Source organism: Capra hircus, chromosome 5 (genome assembly GCF_001704415.2).
Source record: "Capra hircus breed San Clemente chromosome 5, ASM170441v1, whole genome shotgun sequence".
NCBI lineage: Eukaryota > Metazoa > Chordata > Mammalia > Artiodactyla > Bovidae > Capra > Capra hircus.
Window position 1 is genome coordinate 101,649,882 of NC_030812.1, and position 14,706 is coordinate 101,664,587.

At 39.9% G+C, this 14,706-nt stretch overlaps 1 pseudogene; it reads left to right on the forward strand.

Annotated features, from left to right (window-relative positions):
* LOC108633340 overlaps positions 1-14,706 on the forward strand; it is a 61,851-nt pseudogene that overhangs the window by 16,299 nt on the left and 30,846 nt on the right.

A 14,706-nucleotide genomic window follows, 5' to 3' on the forward strand; every position in this document is an offset into this window, starting at 1 on the left:
GTCTTTTACCAGAAAGAACTCTAGCAATAAATAATCAGAATATACTCAGAAACAAGGGAATTTAAAAAATTAAATAATTGATTCCCTTTTATTCTTTTCAAAATATGTTCCTTGGATGACTAATGATACATTGTCATTTTGGTTTCCCTCCTAAGCCTCAAAACTTTTTATGATCTCACCTTACTTGCCACAAACCCCACCTATATACCTACCCTTCACTTCTATAGCAGTTGCTTCCCTTTTTGACAAACCCATCTTTAAATCAACAAACATTTGTATATTTAAGATCATGTTTACTTGTGTGAAGCAGGAGAGATGACAAAATCCAGGGTTAGGTGATAGGAGGAGCAGAGGGTGATGAAATATGCTAAAAACTGATTCAACTAATATTTTCCCCAAATATTTATGTGTCTTATCAGTATTGAGGCTTACACAACTTCAGTTCAGCCGCTCAGTCATGTCCGACTCTTTGCAACCCCACGGAGGGCAGCATGCCAGGCTTTCCTGTCCATCACCAACTCCCAGAGTTTACTCATGGCCAATGAGTTGGTGATGCCATCCAACCATCTCATCCTCTGTCATCCCCTTCTCCTCCCACCTTCAATCTTTCCCAGCATCAGGGTCTTTTCCAATGAGTCAGTTCTTCACATCATGTGGCCAAAGTATGGGAGTTTCAGCTTCAGCATCAGTCCTTCCAGTGAACACCCAGGACTGATCTCCTTTAGGATGGACTGGTTGGATCTCCTTGCAGTCCAAGGGACTCTCAAGAGTCTTCTCCAACACCACAGTTCAAAAGCATCAATTCTTTGGTGCTCAGCTTTCTTTCTAGTCCAACTCTCACATCCATACATGACTATTTGATAAACCATGCTGCTACTGCTAAGTCACTTCAGTTGTGTCTGACTCTGTGTGATCCCAGAGACAGCAGCTCACCAGGCCCCTCCGTCCCTGGGATTCTCCAGGCAAGAACATTGGAGTGGGTTGCCATTTCCTTCTCTAATGCATAAAAGTGAAAAGTGAAAGGGAAGTCGCTCAGTCGTGTCCAACTCTTAGCGACCTCATAGACTGCAGCCTACCAGGCTCCTCCATCCATGGGCTTTTCCAGGCAAGAGTACTGGAGTGGGTTGCCACTGCCTTTGTCAGCAAAGTAATGTCTCTGCTTTTTAATATGCTGTCTAGATTGGTCATAGCTTTTCTTCCAAGGAGCAAACATCTTTTAGTTCCATGGCTGTAGTCATCATCTACAGTGATTTTGGAGCCCCCCAAAACAAAGTCTGTCACTGTTTTCATTGTTTTCCCATCTATTTGCCATGAAGTGATGGGACTGAATGCCATGATCTTTGTTTTATCCAACTGGGAGCTCTCCAAATAATGGCTTGCTTATTCTCTACTTTCATCTTCTACCTTTTTTTTTTTTTTAAATGTCAGTTTCTTTTACAATTATAAAATGTTTAATACATTAAACCTGCATGAAGGAAAATTAAAAAGACACAAATAATTGGAAAATCATTCTGTATTAATAGATTGAAAGAATTAATATTGCTAAAATGTCTACACTGCTCAAAGTAATCTATAGACTTGATGCAATCCCTATAAAAATCTCAATACCATTCTTTATATAAATAGAGAAAAGCCTTAAAATATGAGTGTGTCATTTAGTTTTCATGCATTTATGATTTTTTCCTGTTTTCTTTTCATTCTTGATTTCTAGCTACCATTGTGGTCAGCAAAGACACTTGGAATTATTTTGATATTCTTAAATTTTCTGAGACTTGTTTGTGATCTAGTATGTCCTGGAGAATATTTCATGTGTCACTGAGAAGAATGTCTATTTTTCTATACATTGGGTAAAAATGTACTCCATGGGTCAGTGTATTGGGTCAATGGGCACTATGTGTCTGGTAACGCCATTTAGCCTATAGTGTTGCTCAGTTCTGTTGTTTTCTTATTGATTTTCTGTCTGAATGATCCATCCATTATAAACAGTGGGATATTTTTGTATTGCTTTTATTTCTCCCTAAGATCTGTCAATGTTGGCTTTGTTTATTTACATTTTTTGATGTTGGGGGCATATATTGAATATATATGTAATAACATGGGTTATTGATTCTTGTAGAACTATTTAATCATTATGTCTCCTGTGATGGTTTTGGCTTAACTTCTCTTTGGCCTGACTTTGCTTTCTTTTGATTACTATTTGCCTGGAATCTCTGTCTCTACCTCTTCACTTTCATCCTATGTGTGTCATGAACTCTAAAGTATGTAGTTGGGTCTTGTTTTTTAATCTCCTCAGGCCACTCACCATTTTTCGTTTGGAAGGTTTAATACATTTACATTTAAAATCATTATTGAAAGGTCAGAACTTTTTGTTACTACTTTGTTCATTGTTTTCTGTCTGTTTTGTAGTTCTCTTGTTCTCTTCCGTTGCTTTCTTTGTGAAGTGACTTTTCATAGTGCTATGCTCTGACTCTTTTCTCCTTATCTTGTTATCCTCTATACTTTTACTTGTGGTTACCTGGGAACTTGCATCAAGCAATTGATAGCTATAATAGTCGATAACTGAAGTTAAATACAATTAAGGTAACAAATTAAATTTGATAGCTAATGGAAACTCTGTATTTTACTATCTCCGCAATACTTTATATCATTGATGTCAGATTTTATTTCTTTACATATTCTTTTTCCGGGCTTCCCTGGTGGCTCAGAGGTTAAAGCGTCTGACTCCAATGCAGTTCTGACTCTGGGTTCGATCCCTAGGTTGGAAAGATCCCCTGGAGAAGGAAATGGCAACCCACTCCAGTATTCTTGCCTGGAGAATCTCATGGACAGAGGAGCCTGGTAGGCGACAGTCCACGGGTTCGCAGAGTCGGACATGACTGAGTGACTTCACTTTCACTTTTCATTCTTTTTCCACCAGCAAATTTCTGTGATTATAGTTATTATTGCTGGTTTGAATTTTGATTTATAAAACATGGTTAAAATCACGTGCTGAGATTACAATATATCAGTATTCTGTACTTCTCTTCATATTTATCTTTACTAATAAGAGGCAAGACGAGTGGTGATGAAACCCCTCAGTTTTTGCTTTTTGAAAATTAAAAAAAAATCTCTCTTCATTTTTAAAGGACAGTTTGCTAGATAAAGAGTTGATTATTGGCAGATTTTTTTCACTAAATGCTTTGTATACGTTACCCTGCTCTCTCTGGTCAGCAAGGTTTCTGCTGAGAAATCTGCTTTATGACAGAAACTCCCTTATATGTAACAAGTCATTTTTCTTTTAATGCTTTCAAAATTATCTTTGTGTTTGAATTTTGATAATTTAATTATAGCAAGTCTTGGTTCTACCTATCTATGAACTTTTGAGCTTCATAAATCAAGTTGTCCTTTTTGTCTCTGAGCTTACTTAACAGAACAGACTCATCTTTTTCTTCATTTAGGTCATCTAAGAAATTCTTAGAATATTTTGTCATCAAAGATTATCAGAAAAATAAAATTTGTTACTTTAAAAGTAGATTAGTTATTATGTCAGTATTTCTTCTCTTGAGCCATTATCCGTCTACAGGTTGGCATGCATTAATGGCTCCAGCCTATACAATTTTCTGTATGCCAAGCCACTTGAGGAGTGGCTCGTGGGGGAAAAATCTGATTAGACTAGTAGCAGAAAGTCTCAGAAAAGCTTTCTAACTTTGTCTAAAGGACAGATCTCTAAACTCTCATAGCCATTTTGCTCTGGTTTGGTTCTGTTCTTCATGTCTCTATACTCAAGTTTGAGTGCCACACATTACGCATTATCTTCTTGGGCTCTGTAGATCCCAGGCTCCTAAATGAGAAACTTCTCCAACCAAAATAAAATCTATGTTCCTGATATTCAGCCATTACAGATGATCTGTCTTGGTCCCTGTAGTTTCCTGGACCTTAGATAAGGAATTCACATTTCTAACCAACCTCAAAGTATATCTTGCTGGGATCCAGTCATTCCAAATTGACCCTGCTTCTGGGTTTCTCTTTAGAAACTTGGTCATGAAAATGCAACTCTGACACTAACTGTTAAATTCTCAGTTTGTGCTCAACTCCTGGAAAGTTTTCACACCATTGCCTGTGACATATTGTTTTCAATTTGCAAGCAAGGAAAATGAACGCTCACTGTGTTTATCATTATTTTTAATCTTAGGATCTGTGCGTCTGTTTGGAGGGGATAGACCCTGCTCAGGGAGTGTAGAAGTACATTCTGGAAAAGAATGGATCCCAGTGTCTGATGGGAATTTCACACTCCCCACTGCCCAGGTCATCTGTGCAGAGCTGGGATGCGGCAAGGCTGTGTCTGTCCTGAAACACATGCCCTTCAGAGAGTCTGATGGCCAGGTCTGGGCTGAAGAGTTCAGATGTGAAGGGGAGGAGCCTGAGCTCTGGGTCTGCCCCAGAGTGCCCTGTCCAGGGGGCATGTGTCACCACAGTGGAGCTGTTCAGGTTGCCTGTTCAGGTGAGATGTAGATCAGGACTAACCTCCCTGTACTCTCTGTTGGGGGTAAGAAAATCATGAGATTTTGCTGAAATTCTGTCTTCTTCTAGCAGCGTACTCGGAATTGCGGCTCATGACAAATGGCTCCTCTCAGTGTGAGGGGCAGGTGGAGATGAACATTTCTGGACGATGGAGAGCGCTGTGTGCCTCCCACTGGACTCTGGCCAATGCCAATGTTGTCTGTCGACAGCTTGGCTGTGGAGTTGCCATCTCCACCCCCAGAGGACCACACTTGGTGGGCAGAGATGACCAGATCTCAGCAGTCCGATTTCACTGTTTGGGGACTGAGTCTTTCCTGTGGAGTTGCCCTGTGACTGCCCTGGGTAGTTCTGACTGTTCCCATGGCAACATGGCCTCTGTGACCTGCTCAGGTGAGAGAAAGGGAAGGGCTGTTGGTACACAGGATGCTCTTGGAGTGATATGTCTCCAAGAGCAGAGAGTGATGGAAAACTGACTTCAAAAGTTAGATATTTCATGATGAAATACGGGTTTTGTCATTATTCATTCATGTTTCAGATCAGGGCAAGAAGCATAAAGGAGAATACATATTTTAAGTAAACATAGCTATTTAAGTATAATCATAGTGAACAATGTATATGCAAAAAGGGTATACCTCAGTCAGGAATTTTCTTCCATTGAACCATGTGAGAATTTCTATACCCGTCAGATTCCTTTACCTGATAACCTCAGTGTGTATTTCTTAAGACATTCATTCAAATTCAGGAAATTTCAATTTCACATAACATTATTAACTATTCTGAAATACACCTGAACTTGAAATTGTTTTGTTTTGAAGTTATAGTAGAAAGGTTTAACTACAAATTCAGTATTTTTAATAAATCAGAATTATTCAGATTTTCTATTCATCCATATGTCATTTCAAATGGAACTATTCAAAGAAATTTTCTACTTCAGCTAATTGTGTAAAAGTCTTGGCAAAGAGGGAGTGATGTCAGCATCATGGTGGCTTGCTTCCTTCCTATTTGCTTCTTTTTTTAACAACTAATTAACCGTACATCCATGATTAAAAGTCCCTCTGTGAAGGTTGTTGGATCCCATAACTAATATCAAAGAACCAGGTTAAATTAAAAATGAGTAAAAAAGGAAGAATATATCCTATGTGATTTATGTGTCTACACTAACATAAAAATATCTAGGAGAGGAGAGGGAGAGGGTGGGAAAAAATGTATTTAAATGAACAATTTCTAACTCGGGGAGAGGCTTGAAAATTCAAGCTGATAAAACTAATAGGTCACCTTATAACCCTTATGTAAAAGACCTTTTCTCAGAAACATTATAGTTAAACTGTAAAAAATCAATAAAAGTAGCAGAAAAAAATATTGAATAAAGGGGAATAAATAAATGATTATTTAGTGTGCTGTTTAAAATTTGAAACTGCTGGTCAGATGCAGGACCAGCATTTTCACGTTGCTTAGGGTTGCAGATTGATGACTTAGATATAGTTCATCCATGTAGACAGACTGTCTTCACTAGTGACCAATGAAGCATAAATCAGACATAAGTGGTACTTCTTTATACTAGCAAAATCTAGGGGGAAATCCCATTTATTATAGTATGAAAACTATTAAATATGTAGGAAGAAACTTAAAATATCTAAAGGGCTTGCATTGAAAGTCACAGAACATCTAAAAAAATAAAGACATATACCATGTTCATGGATTAGAAAACTTAATCGGCTGTCAATTCTCTTCACTTAATATACAAACTAAATCTCATCCTAATAAAAAGCCAAGCAATATTTTTGTAGAACTTTACAAGCAAATTCTAAACATTTCTTTAAATGTGAAAGAAGTGGAATGGACAAAACAATTTTGAAAAAGAAGGGCCAAAAGAAGTATGCTAACTTCAAGTTTCCTACTACATATCCACAGCAACATGTCTATGGAATAAGAATAGCTAAATAGATCAACAGAGTACAATAAAGTTCAGTAACAGACCCAAATCCATGTATGTGCTGAAATTCTACAAAAGCATAGAGATATTTCAAAGGGGAAAATACATTCTCTTCAAAAAATGATCTGCTAATTGAATATCTGCATGGGAGGGGGAGAAATGAACTGCGATCCTTATTTCACATCATAAGCGCCATTCCCCCCATCCTCACCCTGAAGAAAAACCCCAGTCCATCAGGGTAGCTCAAATAAATGGTTATTCCCATATAAAATTTAATTATAAAACTGGTAGAAGAAAATATAAGAAAAATTATGATTGTGGAGTAAGCAAACATTTTCTAAGTCAGATAAGACATTAACCATTAAAAAATGAGATGTGATTTTCATTAAAATTAAAACTTTTTGCTTTTTGAAAAAAAATATTAAGAAAATGAAAAGGCATTCAACTGATAGGGAGAAATTAACTGCAATACATATATCTAACAAAGGATTTGTAACAAGAATAAGTGAAAAAATTATAATAGAAAATAAGAAAAGAACTATCCAGTTTAAGCATGGGCAAAATATTAAGAAAGACACTTTCCCAAAGATGATATACAAATGGCCAATAAGTAATGAAATGATACCAAATATCATTAATTAGTAGAAAAAATTCAAATTAAAGTATGAGATATAAATTCAGAAATTAGACCGGCTACAATTAAGGAGACTGACAATTCCAAGTTTGGAGAAGGTTATTGATCCATTAGAACCTTTATACGTTGCTGATTAGCAACTCTATGTCACCCAAAATTTCTGTTACCCAAGAGAGATGAAAAGATGTCCACAAAAAATTTAGGCTGAAAAATCAGACATGTTTATTTGAAAGAGTAAAACAGTATAAGCCACTCTAATTTTCTTTAATGAGAGAAAGCAAAACTTTTCTTTGGCATGTTCATACAATGTAAGACTTTAACAATAGAAAGAAAAAGCTACTCATAAATCCAACTACACAGAAAATCTCAAGCATGCTAAGTGAAAAAAACCATCTAAAAGGTATTACATACTGTATGATTTTAATAAATTCTCAGAAAACACAACTAATCTATTTATGATAAAAGACAGATCAGTATTTGCCTGGGTCTGGATTTGTGGGGCTTTTATTGGTTGCAAGAGGCATATAGGAACTTTGTGAATAATGCTATATATTCTGAATTTTAACCTGTGGTAATTGTTATGCTGGCACATGCAACTGTCAAAACTTATGAAAACATACTCAAAATATGTGTATTTTTATGCATGAAAATTATATCTCACTACGGAAGGTTTTTGGAGAAGGAAATGGCAACCCACTCCAGTATTCTTGCCTGGGAAATCCCATGGATAGAGGAGACTGATGAGCTACAGGCCTGGAGGCTGCAAAAGGGTCAGACATGACTTAGCTACTAAACAAACAACTGAAGATTTTACTATTTGTCTTTTGTTTTTAGCTTAATTCTACTTTAATAAAAAAACATATTTTTAATTATTTTACCCTTTGAAAATTTTTTGGATTTCACTTTTTGTATAATATATGATCAGCCTTGGAAAATGACCTGTAAGTGCTTGAAATAAGGTGCATTCTCTAGTTGTGAGAGGTATGTTCGTTAAATCACCCACTCAAATGTTCTAAATATTTAGTGACTGGCTTTGCTTGTTTTGCTCTATAGTTACTGAGACTGAAGAAAGGTTTTTCTGGTTACTTTGTTGGCCTGGTAACAAAGTACTTCAAAATCTAGTCACTTATGGCAACCATTTTATTTTGCATAAATATCACCATATATTTTTCTTTCAGCCCCAACTGTATTTCCTCACTTCCTTTCAATCCTCATTGACAGCATTGCCCAAGCCATCAGCTTCTGCTAATAGCCTCCTCCACCCTTCTAGCTTCTGCCTGTTGCTTTGTTCAAAAGCAATGTCACATGTTTTAGGTTGTCTTCCCAAATTTGGGCCATTATGGATGAAGATGCTACGCATGTGCATATACAAATTTATACTGTTTTGTATAGTGGCCTCATTTGTATGTGGCTTCATTCCTTGGTACATATGCATATATAAATTTGCATATACAAATATATGCATATAAAATGCATATACTTTTTCTTCTGAAAAAACACTTCGGTTTGTCTTCAGTAAATAGTTAGCAGTATGGTAATTATGTGTTTGGTGACTATTGCTACATAACCAAATTTCCTACAAAACTTAGCATCTTAAAACCCCTTTTTACTTTTGCTCATGGTTTCCTGGAGTTTGGGAGGAATTTGGGAAGTGCTCCGATTTGTATTGTCTTGGAGTCTTATCAGGTTTGCAGCCCAGTATCAGCTGGGGCTGACATCATCTGAGGACACTGGGCTGGGGACCCAGGATGGTTCATGAGGAAAGCCTGGCAGCTGGGAGGTCAGCTGGGTTGAACTGAGCGACGCAGACCTGCATATGACAGTCTCCACAGGACGAGAGTCTCAACAGGGCAGACTTGCCCTAAAGCAAAGGTCCTCAGTGATTTCACACGAGGGCTGCAAGAGTTTTTTCAGACCTTGTGCTGAGGGTCAAGCAACTTTACCTTAACTCCCTTTTATCACTACAGAGTCGGGCATGACTGGGGCGGCTTGGCATGCATGCATGCATTGGAGAAGGCAATGGCAACCCATTCCAGTATTCTTGACTGGAGAATCCCAGGGAACAGAGAAGCCTGGTGGGCTGCCGTCTATGGGGTCGCACAGAGTCGGACACGACGGAAGCGACTTAGCAGGCAGCAGCACTACTTACTAGGAATTCACAAAGGTTCAGCAGAACTTTAAGGGAAGGCACAGACCTCACTTCTGCAGTGAATGTAACAGCAAAGATTATGTGCTGCCATTCAGTCGCTCAGTTTCAGTTCAGTTCAGTCGCTCAGTCGTGTCCGACTCTTTGCGACCCCATGCATCGCAGCACGCCAGGCCTCCCTGTCCATCACCAACTCTCGACTTCACTCAGATTCACGTCCATTGAGTCAGTGATGCCTTCCAGCCATCTCATCCTCTGTCGTCCCCTTCTCCTCCTGCCCCCAATCCCTCCCAGCATCAGACTCTTTTCCAATGAGTCAACTCTTCTCATGAGGTGGCCAAAGTACTGGAGTTTCAGCTTTAGCATCATTCCTTCCAAAGAAACCCAGGGCTGATCTCCTTCAGAATGGACTGGTTGGATCTCCTTGGAGTCCAAGGGACTCTCAAGAGTCTTCTCAAACACCACAGTTCAAAAGCATCAATTCTTCGGCGCAGCCTTCCTCACAGTCCAACTCTCACATCCATACATGACTACTGGAAGTTGTGTCCAATTCTATTTGATTCCCTGGAATGCAGCACGCCAGGCTTCCCTATCCTTCACTATCTCCCGGAGTTTGCTTCAACTCATGTCCCTCTGATCATTGCTATTTCTGCAGGAAACCAGACCCAGGTGCTGCCCCAGTGCAGCTACTCCCTCCCTGAACCAACAGGCTCTGCAGCCTCAGGGGAGAGCGCCCCCTACTGCTCAGGTGAGGGTCCTACTAGACAGAAGGCGCTTAACCGCCGCCCCCACCGCCCACCCCCCCGGGTCACCGCCGGGTCAGCCTCACCGCCCCATTGTCCGATTTTCTCTCTCCTCAGACAGCAGACGGCTTCGCCTGGTGGACGGGGGCGGTCACTGCGCCGGGAGAGTGGAGATTCTTGACCAGGACTCCTGGGGCACCATCTGTGATGACAGCTGGGACCTGGACGATGCCCGCGTGGTGTGCAGGCAGCTGGGCTGTGGAGAAGCCCTCAATGCCACGAGGTCTGCTCACTTCGGGGCAGGATCAGGACCCATCTGGCTGGACGACCTGAACTGCACAGGAAAGGAGTCCCACGTGTGGAGGTGCCCTTCCCGGGGCTGGGGGCGCACGACTGCAGACACAAGCAGGACGCGGGGGTCATCTGCTCAGGTCTGCGCTGCACACTGTCCACAGGCTGGGGGAGGGGTGGGGCCCTGGAGGACACGGGTCTGAGCCCTGAGGGAGAGATGCTGAAAGGACCAGAGAAGAAGTCTTCTTCCCATGGAGCCTGTGTTTCCAGCAGACGTGAAGACGAGGTGCTTTCACTTCCTCCTGCAGCAGCTGAGATTCTGGTCCTTTCTTCTCAGCAGTGTTTCCTGGCAGAGCCGTTTCTCACGGTTTCCACATGAAAGCAGGGCTCTCTCTTCAGTTTCCTGTGGTATACAGTCTGGAGAGCCTGTTGACGTTGTAATGAAAGCACAGATTTACTCTGTTCAGTTCTGTACCCTAGGAGTCTGACAAGGGTCTCTGTAGACCAACAATCCAGTGTCCACAGGGCTGCGTTCTTCCTGGAGGCCCTGGGGAGGACTCTTTTCCCAGCCTTCTTGGTCCCTATGTGGCCTCATTCCTTGGCTTGGAGCCCATCTTCTTCGGACAACATTCCCTCCCTTGACCATTCTTCAGGGTCTCGTATTCCTCTAACCACACTCAGGAAGAGTATTCCATTTTAGGGATAATCAGATTGGGTTTATATGATTAATTCATAATCTTGCAGGTTAGTCTCACCATCCCAAGCTCCTAAGTTTCTTGTCTTAATAATGTCTGTAAAATGCCTTTTGAAATATAAGGCAACATTCACCGGATTGAAACACTGGAACATAGACATTTGTGGGTTCACTGTTCTGCCTGTTTCTCCACTACCCACATCCCTTTCACATGCTCTTCTACAGGTTTTTTCAGGAAACAAGGCTCAGGGCCCTTCCCTGCAGGTGCCTATGTTGGCCTTTCTCTCTGTTCGTATTCACTACATCATTGCGGTAGAAATAGAAAGACAGACATTAATGGACAAAGTCAAGTAAAAGGGAGACAGATTTTAGTCTTGTCACCTAGTGGGTATCTCCTCAGCTGGGTCAGGGTGAGTGTTCACGATTTCTGGGAAAGAGGAAACCAGAGCACTGAGTGGAATGCTCACTGTGTCCTGTTTCCTCCCTTTCAATCTCAGAGTTCCTGGCCCTCAGGATGGTGAGTGAGGACAGCAGTGTGCTGGGTGGCTGGAAGTTTTCTACAACGGGACCTGGGGCAGTGTCTGCCGCAACCCCATGGAATATATCACCGTGTCCCTGATCTGCAGACAGCTTGGCTGTGGGGACAGTGGAAGTCTCAACCCTTCTGTTGCTCTTAGAGAAGGTTCTAGACCCCAGTGGGTGGATGGAATCCAGTGTCGGAAAACTGACACCTCTCTCTGGCAGTGTCCTTCTGACCCTTGGAATTACACTTCCTGCTCTCCCAAGGAGGAAGCCTATATCTCATGTGAAGGTGACTTACTGTCTGTTTCTGTGTGTCTGTCCCAACCCTGTAGGATGTCAGTAGTGAGATTTTATATTTTAAAATGTCTAAGTGATGAGTTTAAGTTGGATATACAAATGACGTTAGGATGGAGCTAATTTAATCCATGTTTCAACGTTGTTATTTAGAGTTTAATTTGGATATATCACATAACATTATATTAGTTTCAGGTGTAAAATGTAATACTTATATATTTCTGTATACTGGTAAATGATCACACAATAAGTCTAGTAATATCCATCACCATATATCATTACAATTTTTGATTATGAGGAACATTTGTCTTACCAACTTTCAAGTATACAATACAGAATTCATTGTAGTCACCATGCTGTACATCACATCTTCATGGCATTCACTTTAGAGCTGCAAGTTTGGACCTTTTGACTACCTCCACTTGTTTTGCCCACATCAATCCACCTCTGGCAACCAACGAACTGTTCTCTGCATCTCTGAACCCCTCCCTTTTTTTGTATTTGATTTAAGATTCCACATATAAATTAGATCACAGGTATTTATTTCACTTAGCATAATGCCCTCAAGGTTCATCCATGTTGCTACACATAGCAGGATTTTCTTCTTTTGTTGCTGTAGATATCACATTTTCCTCACCCATTTATCCTTCAGTGAAAACTTATGTTGTTTGGCTATTGTAAATATGCTGCAATGAACATTTGGTGGCACATAGTCTTTTCAAGTTGGTATTTGTTTCTTTCAGATAAATACCAGAAGTGAAACTGATGAACCATATGACAGTTTTATTTTTAATTTTTGGAGAACCTCAATACTGTTCCCCATAGGGGCTGCATCAACTTACATTCCCTCTCCCCGCCCCACCCAACTGTGCCCAAGGTTTGCCTTCTCTCTGCATTTTCACCAGCTCCTCTTATTTCTTGTCTTTTGGATAAAAATCATTCTAACAGATGTGAGATATTACCCCGTTATAGTCTGATTTGCATTTTTCTGATGACATAACATTGTGCGCCTTTTCATGTACCTGTTGGCCTGCTTATGTCTTCTTTGAAAAAAAAATGTCTATTCATGTCCTCTGTCCATTTTTTAATCAGATTGTTTGTCGGTTTGCTTTTGCTATTGAGATGTATGAATTCTTTAAGTATTTTGAATGTTAACCCTTGTCAGAAATGTAATTTGTAAATATTTTCTCCAACTCCATAAATTACCTTTTCATTTTGTTGACCTTTTCCCTTTGTTGTGCAGAAGATTTTTAGTTTTCTATAGATTCAAAGCTTATTTTTGCTCTTGTTGCTTTTGCTTTTGGCATCAAACCCAAAATATCCTCATGATGACTGATGTCAGGACCTTTTCATCCTAATTTTTCTTCTAGGATTTTTAAAATAATTTTTAAAATTTATTTATTTTGGCTGTGCTGGGTCTTTGTTGCTGCATGGGCTTTTCTCTAGTTGAAGTGAGCAGGGGCTACTCTTCATTGCATTGCACAGGCTTCTTATTGAAGTGGCTTCTTTTGTTGAGGAGAACAGGCTGGAGGGCACTGAGCTTCAGTAGTTGTGGTACGTGGGCTCAGTAGTTGCCGTTCCCAGGCTGTAAAGCACAGGCTCGACAGTTGTGGCCAATGGCTGAGTTGCCCTGTGGCATGTGGGATCTTCCTGGATCAAGGAGCACACTTGGGTCTTCTGCATTGGTGGGTGGATTCTTTACCACAGCCACAAGGGAAGCCCTCTTCTAGGATTTTTATGGCTTCAGGACTTATTATCAAGTCTTTAATCCATTTTGAGTTAATTTTTGTGAATGGGTAAGAGTTTTCCAGTTTCATTCTTCTGTGTGTAACTGTCCAGCTTTCCCAACACCATTTTTGAAGAGACAGGCCTTTTCCGATGGTATAACCTCTACTTTTTTGGTCATAAATTTATTGACCATATATATTTGGGGTTACTTCTGGATCTCTATTCTGTTTCAGTGATTTCTGTGTCCATTTTATACCAATACCATACTGTTTGATTAACACAGCTTTGTAATACAGTTTGAAATCAGGAAGCATGACACTTCTATCACTCTTTCTCAAGATTTCTTTGGCTATGCAGGGTCTTTTGTGGTTCCACACAAATTTTAGAATCGTTTGTTCCATATCTGTGAAAATTTTCATTGAAATTTGGATAAGGATGGTAGTGGATCTGTAGGTTGCTTAGGTTGCTTTGTGTAGTATGAGCATTTTAACAATATCAGGTCTTCCAATCCATGAGCACAGAATATCTTTCCATTTATTTGTGCCTTTAATATCTTCACAATGTCTTAAAGTTTTCAATGGTGTCTCAGTTTTGACTCTTCCTTTCAGATTTGGATGTTCTTATTTTCTTTTGCTTGCTTGATGATTCTGACTAGAACTACCAAAACTATGTTGAATAAAAGTGATGAGAATAGGCATTTTTGCCTTGTGTTTGATCTCAGAAGAAAAGCTTTCAGCTTTTTACAGTTGAGTAGGATGCTTGCTGAGGGTTTGTCATATGATATTTATTGTGTTGAGGTGTAATCCTTTTATACCTACTTTGTAAAGATCTTTAGTATCATAAACGGCTGCTGAATTTTGTCAAATATGTGTTCTGCATCTGTTGAAAGGATATGATTTTTTGCCTTTATCTTATTTGGTGTATCACACTGATTAATTTGTGAATATTGAGCCATCCTTGCATCCTTGGAACAAATCTCTGTTGATCTTGGTGTTGTTATTATTGTTGTTGTTTAGCCGCTAAGTTGTGTCTGATACTTTGCGATCCAATGGACTATAGCTTGCTAGGCTCCTCTGTCTTAGATTTCTCAGGCAACAATACTGGAGTGGGTTGTCCAGTATTCTCTTCATGTATTGTTTGAATTTGGTTTTCTAATATTTTGTTGAGGATTTTTGCATCTATATTTATTTGGGATATTAGCCAGTATTTTCTTTTCTTGTG